General features: G+C 45.8%; 1 protein-coding gene across 1 annotated transcript in view; it reads left to right on the forward strand.

Annotated features, from left to right (window-relative positions):
- The window catches only part of LOC121003517 (zinc finger protein 208-like), a 1049660-nt gene that overhangs the window by 247360 nt on the left and 786671 nt on the right, over window positions 1-15629 (forward strand). The window lies entirely within an intron of this gene.

Here is a 15629-nt window from a genome sequence, read left to right on the forward strand (position 1 = left end):
CCTTTTCTAATATCAAGGAGAGTTTTGCTTCCGCTCCCATCTTGGTACAACCTGATGTCTCTCTGCCCTTCATAGTTGAGGTTGATTCTTCTGAGGTGGGTGTGGGTGCGGTCTTGTCTCAGGGTCCCTCTCCTGTCAAATGGCGACCGTGTGCCTTTTTCTCGAAGAAACTCTCCTCCGCAGAGAGAAATTACGATGTGGGAGATAGGGAGTTGTTGGCCATCAAGTTAGCTTTTGAGAAATGGCGCCATTGGCTAGAGGGAGCCAGACACCCTATTACCGTGTTTACTGACCATAAGAATCTGGCCTACTTGGAGTCAGCCAAGCGTCTGAACCCGAGACAGGCCAGATGGTCTTTGTTCTTTTCAAGGTTTAATTTTGTTGTCACCTTCCGCCCTGGGGTTAAGAATGTGAAGGCGGATGCCCTGTCACATTGTTTTCCGGGAGGTGGGAATTTTGAAGACCCGGGTCCCATTTTGGCTGAAGGTGTGGTGGTCTCTGCTCTTTTTCCTGAATTGGAGGCAGAGGTTCAGGTAGCCCAGTCAGAGGCTCCTGATCTTTGTCCTCCTGGGAGGTTGTTTGTGCCTCTCGCTTTAAGACACAAGATTTTTAAAGGAGCACCACGATACTGTCCTTGCTGGGCACCCGGGGGCAAGAGCCACAGTGGATCTCATCGCTCGGAGATTCTGGTGGCCGGCGCATCGTAAGTCGGTTGAGGGTTTTGTGGCAGCCTGCGAGACCTGCGCTCGTGCCAAAGTCCCTCATTCACGGCCATCAGGTCCTCTCCTTCCTTTACCCATTCCTTCCCGTCCTTGGACACATCTGTCCATGGACTTCATTACGGACCTGCCTCATTCCTCGGGGAAGACTGTGATTCTGGTGGTGGTGGACCGTTTTAGCAAAATGGTGCATTTCATTCCTTTTCCTGGCTTGCCCAATGCTAAGACACTGGCGCAGGCATTTATTGATCACATTGTCAAATTGCATGGTATTCCTTCAGACATTGTCTCTGATAGGGGCACACAGTTTGTTTCCAGATTCTGGAAGGCTTTCTGTTCTCGCTTGGGGGTTCGGTTGTCATTCTCTTCTGCTTTCCACCCGCAGTCGAATGGTCAGACAGAGCGCGTCAATCAGAATCTGGAGACATATCTGCGCTGTTTTGTGGCGGAGAATCAGGAGGATTGGTGTTCTTTTTTGTCCCTTGCTGAGTTTGCTTTAAATAACCGTTGTCACGAGTACTCTGATAAGTCACCATTTTTTGGTGCATATGGGTTTCATCCGCAGTTTGGGACATTCTCTGGAGAGGGGTCTTCTGGTTTACCCGATGAGGACAGATTCTCCTCGTCTTTGTCATCGATTTGGCAAAAGATTCAGGATAATCTAAAGAGCATGAGTGAGAGATATAAGCGTGTGGCGGATAAGAGACGTGTGCCTGGTCCGGACCTGAATGTTGGTGATCTGGTGTGGTTGTCTACTAAGAATGTCAAATTGAAGGTTCCCTCCTGGAAGTTGGGTCCTAAGTTTATTGGGCCTTACAAAATCTTGTCCGTCATCAATCCTGTTGCCTACCGTCTTGATCTTCCTCAGACTTGGAAGATCCATAATGTTTTTCATAAGTCCTTATTAAAACCTTATGTCCAACCCATTGTACCCTCGTTTTTGCCTCCTCCTCCGATTGTGGTTGATGGTAATCTTGAATTTCAGGTCTCTAGGATTGTGGATTCTCGTGTTGTCCGCCGTTCATTGGGAGGGTTATGGTCCTGAGGAGAGGATGTGGGTCCCAGTGACGGACATTAAGGCCACTCGTCTCATCAGGGCTTTCCATAGGTCCCATCCTGAGAAGGTGGGCACTGAGTGTCCGGAGTCCACTCGTAGAAGGAGGGGTACTGTCACCACCAGACATCTGAGAAGCTCTGACAGACATCCTTCAGAACCTCCTCCTTGAGGTTCCTTTGGTTTGGCTTTCATTTCCTCATCTCGTTAGCCTCTCTCAGCTGTCATGTAGTTGCACTGATTGCATCCCTTTAAATCCCTTCCCATACTGCATCACTTTGCGGTTTATACAACTTCCTGGAGTGTATGCATGCTGGATGCTACTACTGAGTCTTCTACAGATAAGTTTTGTTCATTCATTTGTATTTTCCTGTTTGCTGGATCTCAGGTGACCCTGACTCCCTCCGTATCAAGTGTAGGGAGCCGGTGGTCGTGTCCCCTCACTATTATAGGGTGTTCAGGTGTTATACATTCGAGGTACGAGGATATGCGATCTTCTACCATTGAGAATTTTGCATAGGCTGAGCAGTTAGGGAGAGAGTCAGGTCTGTTGCAGGGCTTCCCCTTTTGTTCCTTAGTTTTGGATCCAGTCAGTCGGATCTTCCTTTTGTGTCTTCTTGTTTGCTGTACACCTTCCGTGACACCTAGGCCTTAATGGTCAGGTGATATACATACCGCCATCGGAGCTCCAACTAATACTGTCGCTGCAGTGATGTAAACAGACTGAAGGAGACCACAGGAGCCTCAGTGCTGGAGCAGTGGAGGATTCTACAGGACCTATGTTATCGAGGTAATTGTAAAATTCTGCGGAATATGTTGGCAATACATAAAGTAGAATTTAGACTTACCGGTAAATAGTTTACCAAGAGTCCGACATGACAGCACACATGGAGGATTTCCTTATAAACCTCTAAAGGGACAGGAAGCACGGAGAGGTTAAAAGCCCGTCGCTCCCCTCCAACACCAGTGTTTTTAAATCATCACATCGGTCAAGCCACATATATACATACATCTACACAAATTCCCAAGTAATAAACCATATATATTTTGGGAAAGATAAGTAGGGTGCTGTTATGTCAGACTCCTGGAAAACTATTTACCGGTAAGTCTAAATTCTACTTTCCAGGACTTCCACCATCACAGCACACATGGAGCAATACCAGATAAACTAGGGAGGTACTACATCCTGTAGGACTTTAAGTCCAAAGGCTAGGTCTCCATTAGCAGATAGGTCTAGTCTGTAGAAGGTTTGAAAACTAGACCAGGTAGCTGCCCTGCAGCTTTGTTCCAGTGAGGCATTAGCTATTTCCGCCCAATAAGCAGCCACTGCTTGAGTAGAATGGGCTGTGACTTTGAATAGGCAGTCTTTATTCTGGGAAGTATACGCTTGCTGGATTGTTGATCTAATCCATCTTGCAATAGTGTATTTTGAAGCTTGTTTTCCCTTATTCTTCCCTGCGAATTGTACAAATAAAGCTGAATCTTTCCTAAAGTGGCGAGTGACTTCTAAATATTGTATTACATAAACAACGAACATCTAGAGTATGAAAGCGTTGCTATTTCACATTCCTTGGATCTGTACAAAAACGACTTTTTGCATAAAGGCTGGGTCCAATTTTAAGATTACTCTGTCATCCAGAATCCTCATATATGGTTCTCTTGAAGAAAAAGCCTGCATCTCTCCCACTCTCCTTGCCGATGTTATCGCCACTAGAAATACTCTTTTGAAAGAGAGCATTTTAATTTTACAGTGTCCTAAAGCTTCAAAAAGGAGGATTACATAGGTGCTCCAATACTAGTGACAAGTCCCAAGGAGGGACTGACTTTCTTACCAGAGGCCGGATTCTGGAGATGGCACGAGAAAATGTTTTTATCCAATTGTGCTTTGCTAGAGGGAAGTCAAGAAACCAACTCAAAGCCAAAATCGGAACTTTTATAGTACTGGGCCTGAGACCCATGTCAAAACCTTCCTGCAGAAATTCTAGAATGTCCTGAACTGACTCTTTGTGAAGAGAAACAAACCAGGAACGGAATTTCTTTCAAATCTTACCGTAGATGGCAGAAGTAATCATCTTGTGAATTTGTAGCATGGTTGTTATAACTCTTTCTGACAGGCCCCTGGCTCTTAGTATCTGCTCTTCAGAATCCAAGCTGCCAGCTTCAAACTGTGCACTTGTGGATGCCAAAGAGGCCCCTGAGACAATAGGTCGTCGTCTGGGGGAAGAAAAAAGGGTTCCTCCAATGCCAAATTCTTTAGAATTGGGAGCCAGCTTTGTTTCAGCCAATATGGAGCCATTAGGACCAGAGTTACTCGTTCTGGGGCAAACTCGTTCTTTTTTAGGATTGGCCCAATTAGAGGAAAAGGCGGGAAGGCATAGGCCAGAATCCATATCCCAACTCTGAGACAAAGCATCTACTGCCACTGGTCTGTCCCACAGATTTAGTGAGAAGAAAAAGGGAAGATGAGTATTTTTTCTTGTGGCAAAGAGGTCCAATTGAGGAGTCCCCCATTTCTTGCAAAGTAGATGAAATACTTATTTTTTGAGACACCACTCCCATGGACGTAAAGAATGTCTGCTTAAGAAATCTGCGGTTACATTTTTCTCTCCTTTCAGGTGGATTGCTGAGACTGACTGTATATTTTTCTCTGCCCAGCTGAATACCCAGTCTGATAAATGTTGAAGGGGTGGAAATCTTGACCCCCCTTTGATGTTTCAGGAATGATACCGTTGCAATGTTGTCTGAGAGAACCCATACATGTAGGCTCTTTAGAAGATTCTCTGCTTTTAGGAAAGTTTCCAAGACTGCTGCTCTCTGAAGATTGAGGACATGTATGAGAGATTGCGACCCCAGGGACCCTGAAAGTATAAGTCCTGCACCTGGGATCCCCAGCCCGACTTGCTGGCATCTGTTGTTACTAGAATCTGAGGTTCTAAAGTCCACGGAATTCCCAATGAGAAGTTCTCTGGATCTATCCACCATGAAAGACTCAGTCTAAGGGTCCATTCACACGTCCGTTGTTTCTTTCCTGATCTGTTCCGTTTTTTGCGGAACAGATATGGACCAGATCTGTACCCATTCATTTTCAATGGGTCCTGAAAAAAAATCAGACATTGAGCTGTCCGATTTTTTTCAGGACCCATTGAAAATGAATGGGTACAGATCTGGTCCAGATCTGTTCCGCAAAAAACGGAACAGATCAGGAAAGAAACAATGGACGTGTGAATGGACCCTTACTGACTTTGGAATGCTGATCTTCTGATCCAAAGAATTTAGATCTCGGTTCCAACAAGTCAGAACTGTTTTCTGCAAAGGTCTTGAATGGAATTGACTCCAGGGGACTGTGGCGACGCAAGACGTCATTAACCCCAGGATTTTCATGGCCGTTCTTATAAACCAGACTTCTTTCCTTTGGAATAAGGAAATCTCCTGGCGCCTCTTTTCCTGTTTCTCTACCGGCAGAAATGAACGTTGTTTTTCCAAGTCCAATAGGGTGCCTAAGAAAATCTTCCTAGTTTCTGAAATAAGGTTTGATTTTTCTAGGTTTATGATCCATCCCAAGCAGGAGAGACTCGTCAAGGTGAATTCCAGCTGTCTCATTAGAATGGTGGCAGATGGAGCTGTCAATAGGAAGTCATCCAGATAAGGTATAATTATACCCTCTTCTTTCCTCAACCAGGACAAGACTTCTGCTACTATTTTTGAAAATATTCTTGGTGCTGAGGATAGGCCGAAGGGTAGACACTGGAACTGGAAATGTTGAATAGATGAATCCTTCTGAATCGCAAATCTCTAATATTTTTGATGCTCTGGAAATATTGGGACATGATAATAAGCATCTTTTAAGTACACTGTGCACATTACCGCTCCTGGAAAATCTACTGAATCGCAGATTTTATTGAATCCATTTTGAATCTTCGATTTTTCACCCACTATTTCACTATTTTTAGGTTTAGAATGGATCGATATGTCCCATTTGGCTTTTTTACAAAAAAAACAGCAACTCTCAAGTAGTGTCCCAGACCGATTTGTTCTGGAGGTACTGGCTTGATGGCATGTAGACTCAATAGTTTTTCCAAATCACATTATTGCAGAATTCTGTTTTGGTTGAGAGAAATGTGTCACAACAAATTTCCTTGGAGGAAGATATAAAAATTCTATTTTGTATCCTTCCTCCATTGTTTTTAAAATCCAAGTATTGTGAGTAATTTCTTCCCACTGTGGAAGGAAGGTTTTCAGTCTTCCTCCCACCGGAAGAACGTCATTGTTTTTGTTGTGTAGTATTGGGATTAAGGAGGAACCTTCTACCCTTACCTCCCTTTAGGTAACTCCACCTTCCTGATTTACCCTTGCCTCTATGGACAGAGACATATATCGGGGTCCTGGCTTCCGAAAGGACTGGGAATTTTTATTTTTGTCCCCTGGAAACCCTCTCTTTTTGTCTGTAGCCTTTTCCAGAATAGAATCCAGAACAGGGCCAAAAATATAAGTACCAGAAAATGGGATAGTACAAAGCTTATTTTTTGACGGAATGTCCCCAGACCAAGTCACAATGCTCGTCTGGAGGCATTTGAAAGGGAACTGCCTCTGGCAGCGAATCTAATAGATTCCGCCGAAGCATCATAGACGAACGCAGTTGCCATTTTCAAGAGTGGAATGGACTCCAGAATTTCTTCTCTGGAGGTTTTCATCTTTTGATGGTTCTCTAGTTGGGAGAGCCATAAAAATAACAATCCAGACAGTGAAGAAGCGGCAATATTTGTATTGATCAATGCAGAAGATAACTCCCAGGATTTTTTTAAAAGACCATCTATTTTTCTATCCATAGCGTCCTTAAATTGCGAGAAATCCTCAAAGGGCAAGGAGGTTTTTTTAAATTACTTTTGCAATGAGTATATCAATTTTCAGGGTATCCACCCACAATTTTGTATCTTCTGCATTAAAGCCTAGACGATTCTTAAACTCACGCTATATGTAAAGCCACTTTTCCGCTTCCTTCCATTCCTCCAATATGAGTAATTTTAGATTTTGATTTACTGGAAAGAGTGTTTTCTTTTTTGCTTTTAGTCCGCCAAACATCTCGTCCTGTATAGAACGAGGTTGGGCGACTTCCTCTACGTCCAATGTCCGACGGACAGCAGAAATGAGAACATCTAAATCCTCGGATGAAAAAAAACTTTATTCCCTCTTCCGCAGGACAAGAAGCAATTTCATCTTCCTCAATATCATAATTTCTCCCTCTGATCTAATGTTAATAGTGGATTCATGATCTGAATCTGAGTCCATATCAGCTTTAGGTCTTCTAACATGAGACTGCGGAACAGATTTTGGCATTAATTTGACCACTGAGGAGTGTACTTCCTCCTTTATAATCTTCGTAATTTCAGCTGATAAAGATGGCTGTTCTTCTTTTATCAATTTATCAATGCAGGAGCTGCAAAGTTGTTTAAAGTAAGACTCTGCCAGCTTGTTAGCACAAGTAGCGCATCTTCTCACTTTCTTTTTAGGTTCAGAAGAATTATTATTAGGGCTGCACGACATGGGAATTTTGTGCGATTGCGATTAGGGCCCTAAAAATAACGATATGAGATGCGATATTTTAAGGGAATTGTGCTAGAGGTCTATTTGCACTGTTATGGAGGGGATCTGTGGTTGGCACTGTTATGAAGAATCTGTGGTTGGCACTGTTATGAAGGATCTGTGGTTGGCACCGTTATGAAGGATCTGTGGTTGGCACCGTTATGAAGGATCTGTGGTTGGCACCGTTATGAAGGATCTGTGGTTGGCACCGTTATGAAGGATCTGTGGTTGGCACCGTTATGAAGGATCTGTGGTTGGCACCGTTATGAAGGATCTGTGGTTGGCACCGTTATGAAGGATCTGTGGTTGGCACCGTGATGGGGATCTGTGGTTGGCACCGTGATGGGGATCTGTGGCTGCCACTGTTATGGGGATCTGTGGCTGCCACTGTTATGGGGATCTGTGGCTGCCACTGTTATGGGGATCTGTGGCTGCCACTGTTATGGGGATCTGTGGCTGCCACTGTTATGGGGATCTGTGGCTGCCACTGTTATGGGGATCTGTGGCTGGCACTGTTATGGGGATCTGTGGTTGGCACTGTTATGGAGATCTGTGGTTGGCACTGTTATGGGGATCTGTGGTTGGCACTGTTATGGGGATCTGTGGTTGGCAATGTTATGGGGATCTGTGGTTGGCACTGTTATGGGGATCTGTGGTTGGCACTGTTATGGGGATCTGTGGTTGGCACTGTTATAGGGATCTGTGGTTGGCACTGTTATAGGGATCTGTGGATGGCACTGTTAGGCCTCTTTCACACGGGCGTTGCAGGAAAATGTGCGGGTGCGTTGCGGGAACACCCGCGATTTTTCCGCGCGAGTGCAAAACATTGTAATGCGTTTTGCACTCGCGTGAGAAAAATCGGGCATGTTTGGTACCCAAACCCGAACTTCTTCACAGAAGTTTGGGCTTGGGTTAGGTGTTGTGTAGATTGTATTATTTTCCCTTATAACATGGTTATAAGGGAAAATAATAGCATTCTGAATACAGAATGCTTAGTAGGTGATCAATTGAGGGTTAAAAAAAAAAAAATTAACTCACCTTCTCCTCTTGTTCGCGTAGTTCCCAGTCTCTTCTTTACTTCTTTAATAATGAGCTGTGGGCTAAAGGACCTGTGGTGACGTCAGATCACATGCTCCAATCACATGGTCCATCATTAAAGAAGTAAAGAAGAGACCGGGAAGTACGCGAACAAGAGGAGAAGGTGAGTTAATTTTATTATTTTTTTTAACCCTCAATTGATCACCTACTAAGCATTCTGTATTCAGAATGCTATTATTTTCCCTTATAACTATGTTATAAGGGAAAATAATAATGATCGGGTCTCCATCCCGATCGTCACCTAGCAACCATGCGTGAAAATCGCACCGCATCCGCACTTGCTATCAGATGCTTGCGATTTTCACACAACCCCATTCACTTCTATGGGGTCTGCGTTGCGTGAAAAACGCAGAATATAGAGCATGCTGTGATTTTCACGCAATGCACAAGTGATGCGTGAAAACCACCGCTCATGTGAACAGCCCCATAGAAATGAATGGGTTGGTATTCAGTGCGGGTGCAATGTGTTCACCTCACGCATCGCATCCGCGCGGAATACTCGCCCGTGTGAAAGGGGCCTTATGGTGGGGGGGATCTGTGGATGATGCACTGTTATGGGGGATGTGTGCTATAACACATGGGGCCATGAGGGGGGCCAGAATAGGATGATGTATGTGTGAATGACTCACATATAGCATATTATGCTGGTCCCCCTCATGGCCCCATGTGTCACAGAATTACTTTATTAATGTCCCCTCATGTGTCCTAAACCGCGCACATAACTGTCTTTGTATGTAAAGTCTTTCTTTACTGCTGAAACAATCGCTCTCCTATTGATCAACTCACCAGCCTCTGTACTCACTATGAATGCACTGCAGGTGTGCTGTCATGAAGGACGTCCTGGAAATAAAGGTCATTATTACTATCTAGACAGACATTGGGTTGGCGGATTTGGTTTTCGGCAGCTCCTCACGACCACACAGATGTTGTAGTTTAATAGATTTATTTTTTAAAACCGGCATGACGAAATACAGCGGTCATTAAAGGGTTTCTCCGGCATGTACTCAGGATAGGTCATCAATAAAACATCAATATAGAGGTCCATCTCCCAACACCCCTGAATAATCAGCAGGTGGCGCTTATACAGATACATGTATATGTGGTTGCACAATATTTTTAATTACCGTATTTTTCGCCCCATAAGACGCACTTTTTCTCCCCCCAAAATGGGGGGAAAATGCCCCTGCGTCTTATGGGGCGAATGCTTGCAGTTTTACATCGCAAGCTGCGATGTACGAGCGAGCGGGACTCGGGGAGGGACTGGGAGGAGGAGCTGGGGCCGGCAATAGCGGCGGGGCGGTGCAGTCAGTGTAGTATAGCCCCGCCCCTCCGGTATACTAATATAAAATGTCTTATTCGATTAATAGTTATTAAACATGCCCCCTCACTCCTAATAGTACCTTACATCCTAACAGCTTCTGTAGAATGCAGGCAGGCAGGCCGGGCGGGCGGCAGCGTAACTCCCTGATGTCACGTGCCTGCGCCGCCTACTTTATGAATGAAGCAGGCGGCGCAGGCAAGTGACGTCAGTGAATAAGACATCTTATATTAGTATACCGGAGCGGAGGGGGATCTGTGGATGACATTTTTATGGGGGACATCTGTGGATGGCACAGTTATGGGGTGGGGGGGGTCTGTGGATGGCACATATATAACAGTGCCATCCACAGATCCCCCCTGTAACAGTGCCATCCACAGATCCCCCCCCCGTAACAGTGCCATCCACAGATCCCCCCCGTAACAGTGCCATCCACAGATCCCCCCCGTAACAGTGCCATCCACAGATCCCCCCCGTAACAGTGCCATCCACAGATCCCCCCCGTAACAGTGCCATCCACAGATCCCCCCCATAACAGTGCCATCCACAGATCCCCCCCATAACAGTGCCATCCACAGATCCCCCCATAACAGTGCCATCCACAGATCCCCCCCATAATAGTGTCCGTCATCCACAGATCCCCCTATAACAGTGTCCGTCATCCACAGATCCCCTCATAACAGTGTCCGTCATCCACAGATCCCCCCATAACAGTGTCCGTCATCCACAGATCTCCAGTAATAGTGCCATCCACAGACCACCATTAGTTCCAAACCCACCAAACACACAGCACACCTTTTGGTTAAAAATATATTTTTTCTTATTTTCCTTCCCAAAAACCTAGGTGCGTCTTATAGGGCGAAAAATACGGTACATGTTAATATGAAAGTATTCAGATCCAGGTGCTGGTTTGAAAAATGTATAATGTTTCCAATAAAGTTTGTATAAATCGCTGTGCTTCTTTTTTGGGCTTCCCTAAAGTGATTTTGGGACATATTATTCCCTGTTTCAGCTGCACAGTTAGATGCATTTCACTCAGAAGATGGCAGCGTATCACATCTGTGAAATCTGCCACCACTGTATTGCTGTGATGTCCATTTCCTTACTTCACACTATGTTTGTTTTCAGCTCTGGAGCTTAGAGAAAAGATAAGGAGGAGTAAATCACACTTACAGAAAGGCAGGGGCATTGCTAGGTTAAAACATTCGGGGCCTGGGCCCCAGATGTTTTGTCTCCGGCCCCAAATGTACTGCCTGCCAGATAGATACAACTGTATCCTCAGGACAGCAAAACAGTTAAATCTAATGCATTGGAAGAGCAGAAGGACCTGTGATGACATCACAGTCCATGTGATCAGTTCTGAAGGCAGTGGTTGTGTTGTTATTTATATGTGACTGTATATAGAATAAATACATGGGGCACTTCAGGGAGAATATTATAACTATAAAGGGACAACAGGGGCATCCACGGCGCCCCCCACAACAGGGGGATCATTTCCTGCGTGTTTCCTTCCTGGTTCCTGTACTCTGGAATCTGCTGATTACCGGCAGGCATCAGTGTATGGGATTTGTCCGGCCACTTCTCTGCTCATTTGTCAGGGTGCGGCTGGATCCCACCAGAATGCTTCAAAATCCTGAAGGCTGCTCCTCGCCAGATCTCATTAAAGGGGTTGGATCACTTCAGTAAATGGCCTTTATTATGTAGAGAAGGTTAATACAAGACACTTACTAATGTATTGCAATTGTCTATATTGCCTCCTTTTCTTTCTGGATTTATTTTTCGATTACATTATACACTGCTTGTTTCCATGGTTACGACCACCCTGCACTCCACCAGCAGCGGCCGTGCTTGCACACTGTAGGAAAAAGCACAGCCCTTTCTGGTGGCCGGGACCATGGAAGCGCACATAGGCTGGTACTTTTTCCTATAGTGTGCAAGCACGGCCACCGCTGATGGATTCCAGGGTAGAGATGTCCGGTTCATGAACGAATCGTTCTTTTGAATAGATTCCTGACTCCTGACTCTTGCCGAATCAGCAAGTGAATCGAAGATTTGATTTCGGTTCTTTTGAATGAACTGATTCATTTAAAAGATTCGAACTTCCCATCACTATTGCAGGGTGGTCATAACCATGGAAACCAGCAGTGTATAATGTGATGGAAAAATGAATACAGGCAGCAAAGGAAGCAATATGGAGAATAACAATACATTAGTAATGCCTCGTATTAACTTTCTCTCCATGACAAATGCCTCTTGCTGAAGTGAGACAACCCCTTTAAGGGCGTGGAGCTGGAAAGTGTTCCACTTACCTGGGCGGGGCGTGTCCTCCTCTTCCTCTGACAATCCTTCACCATGGACGGTCGGGTGTTTTTATTTCTACTACCAAGTGCAGAAGTCAGGCTCCAGGCTGGGCTGCAGGAGGAAGTAAAGGCCCTGTTATGATGTCATGACCATGTGATCATATGTGGGAGGAGTCAGGCGCAAGGCTGTGCTGTAAGAGGAAGTAAAGGACCTGTGATGATGTCATGACCACGTGACCATGTATGGGAGGAGTCAGGCACCAGGCTGTGCTGCAGGAGAAAGTAAAGGACCTGTGATGATGTCATAACCATGTGATCATGTGTGGGAGGAGTCAGGCACCAGGCTGTGCTGCAGGAGAAAGTAAAGGACCTGTGATGATGTCATAACCATGTGATCATGTGTAGGAGGAGTCAGGCACCAGGCTGTCCTGCAGGAGGAAGTAAAGGACCTGTGATGATGTCATGACCATGTGATCATGTGTGGGAGGAGTTATGTAAATCACATGACCAGGGTTATCTGCTCTGTGTATGCAGGACAGGACTCTGCTGTGCAGTTTGTAATTCCAGTCTGTATGTAGCAGTGCTGTATGTGTGTGATGTGGAAGTAGTTGGGCAGGGCTGTATTGTGTAATGGCTGTATAGCTGAGCTGTATGTGTGTGATGTGTAAGTAGTTGGGCAGGGCTGTATTGTGTAATGGCTGTATAGCTGAGCTGTATGTGTGTGATGTATAAGTAGTTGGGCAGGGCTGTATTGTGTAATGGCTGTATAGCTGAGCTGTATGTGTGTGATGTGTAAGTAGCTGGGCAGGGCTGTATTGTGTAATGGCTGTATAGCTGAGCTGTATGTGTGTGATGTGTAAGTAGTTGGGCAGGGCTGTATTGTGTAATGGCTGTATAGCTGAGCTGTATGTGTGTGATGTGTAAGTAGTTGGGCAGGGCTGTATTGTGTAATGGCTGTATAGCTGAGCTGTATGTCTGTGATGTGTAAGTAGTTGGGCAGGGCTGTATTGTGTAATGGCTGTATAGCTGAGCTGTATGTGTGTGATGTGTAAGTAGCTGGGCAGGGCTGTATTGTGTAATGGCTGTATAGCTGAGCTGTATGTCTGTGATGTGTAAGTAGTTGGGCAGGGCTGTATTGTGTAATGGCTGTATAGCTGAGCTGTATGTGTGTGATGTGTAAGTAGTTGGGCAGGGCTGTATTGTGTAATGGCTGTATAGCTGAGCTGTGTGTGTGTGATGTGTAAGTAGTTGGGCAGGGCTGTATTGTGTAATGGCTGTATAGCTGAGCTGTGTGTGTGTGATGTGTAAGTAGTTGGGCAGGGCTGTACTGTGTAATTGCTGTATAGCTGAGCTGTATGTCTGTGATGTGTAAGTAGTTGGGCAGGGCTGTATTGTGTAATGGCTGTATAGCTGAGCTGTATGTGTGTGATGTGTAAGTAGTTGGGCTGTATTGTGTAATGGCTGTATAGCTGAGCTGTATGTGTGTGATGTGTAAGTAGTTGGGCAGGGCTGTATTGTGTAATGGCTGTATAGCTGAGCTGTGTGTGTGTGATGTGTAAGTAGTTGGGCAGGGCTGTATTGTGTAATGGCTGTATAGCTGAGCTGTATGTGTGTGATGTGTAAGTAGCTGGGCAGGGCTGTATTGTGTAATGGCTGTATAGCTGAGCTGTATGTGTGTGATGTGTAAGTAGTTGGGCAGGGCTGTATTGTGTAATGGCTGTATAGCTGAGCTGTATGTGTGTGATGTGTAAGTAGCTGGGCAGGGCTGTATTGTGTAATGGCTGTATAGCTGAGCTGTATGTGTGTGATGTGTAAGTAGTTGGGCAGGGCTGTATTGTGTAATGGCTGTATAGCTGAGCTGTGTGTGTGTGATGTGTAAGTAGTTGGGCAGGGCTGTATTGTGTAATGGCTGTATAGCTGAGCTGTGTGTGTGTGATGTGTAAGTAGTTGGGCAGGGCTGTATTGTGTAATGGCTGTATAGCTGAGCTGTGTGTGTGTGATGTGTAAGTAGTTGGGCAGGGCTGTACTGTGTAATTGCTGTATAGCTGAGCTGTATGTCTGTGATGTGTAAGTAGTTGGGCAGGGCTGTATTGTGTAATGGCTGTATAGCTGAGCTGTATGTGTGTGATGTGTAAGTAGTTGGGCTGTATTGTGTAATGGCTGTATAGCTGAGCTGTATGTGTGTGATGTGTAAGTAGTTGGGCAGGGCTGTATTGTGTAATGGCTGTATAGCTGAGCTGTGTGTGTGTGATGTGTAAGTAGTTGGGCAGGGCTGTATTGTGTAATGGCTGTATAGCTGAGCTGTATGTGTGTGATGTGTAAGTAGCTGGGCAGGGCTGTATTGTGTAATGGCTGTATAGCTGAGCTGTATGTGTGTGATGTGTAAGTAGTTGGGCAGGGCTGTATTGTGTAATGGCTGTATAGCTGAGCTGCATGTGTGTGATGTGTAAGTAGTTGGGCAGGGCTGTATTGTGTAATGGCTGTCACCCAGCGCAAAATGTTTCATCAGATCTCCCTACCCCTGAGTTCGCACGCGCGGTGTACGAAGTACTTCTATCGCGGCGCTGCAATAATTCTTTGCTAAGCCGGTGGATGTGCGCTTGCGCAGCGCACACCCTCCTCCACCTGATTCCTTGGCGGCCTCGTCACTTCCGGTATAGACTTTTGGCAAGGTATAGAGATTTGGCAGAACACCGGCACTTTTATTTCTTCCAGCGTCTACCGGTGTTTTTTTTTTACTAGAGGTTTAGCCCCCTCAGGGACTAGAACCCTTGTCCTATTCACCCTGATAGATCTCTATCAGGGTGAATAGGAGCGCACACTGTCCCTGCTGCCCTGTGCACACAGCAGCATGGAGCTTACCATGGCAGTCAGGGCTTCAGTAGCGTCCTGGCTGCCATGGTAACCGATCGGAGCCCCAGGCTTACACTGCTGGGGCTCCGATCGGAGGAGGAGACCCTGTGGCCACTGCCACCAATGATTAATACTGGGGGGGGCGCACTGCGCCACCAATGTTTTAATACTGGGGGGGGGGCGCACTGCGCCACCAATGAACATAAATCTCTCATTTATTCATATACAGGAGGCGGAAGCTGGCTGCAGAATCACATAGCTGGCTCTCGACCTCTGACCGGTAGCTGCGATCTGCGGCACCTGAAGGGTTAAATTCCGCAGATCGCAGCTACCGCTTATAGAGGTTGGGAGCCGCTATGCGATTCTGCAGCCAGCTCCCGCCTCCTGTATATGAATTAATGAGAGATTTATCTTCATTGGTGGAGCGGCGGCCACAGCCCCTCCCCTTCTCTTCCCATCTGTCTCTTCATTGGCAGCAGCAGCACAGGGGGAGGGAACACGGAGAGCAGCGCGATCTGTGTTCCCCATACATTATCGGAATATCGGCAAAATAGATACCGATAACGGTCAAAATCCTGAATATCGCCCGATCCCTACTAAAGACTAGACAAAAAAGCCTTGTATGCAGCACTTTTTTGGTCTGGTAAAAAGATGGGCTCGTGGAAGGAATCTGAACGGACCCATCATAGTAAGCGGGGGCTGTTCAG

This window comes from Bufo bufo, chromosome 6, assembly GCF_905171765.1.
Source record: "Bufo bufo chromosome 6, aBufBuf1.1, whole genome shotgun sequence".
Lineage (NCBI taxonomy): Eukaryota > Metazoa > Chordata > Amphibia > Anura > Bufonidae > Bufo > Bufo bufo.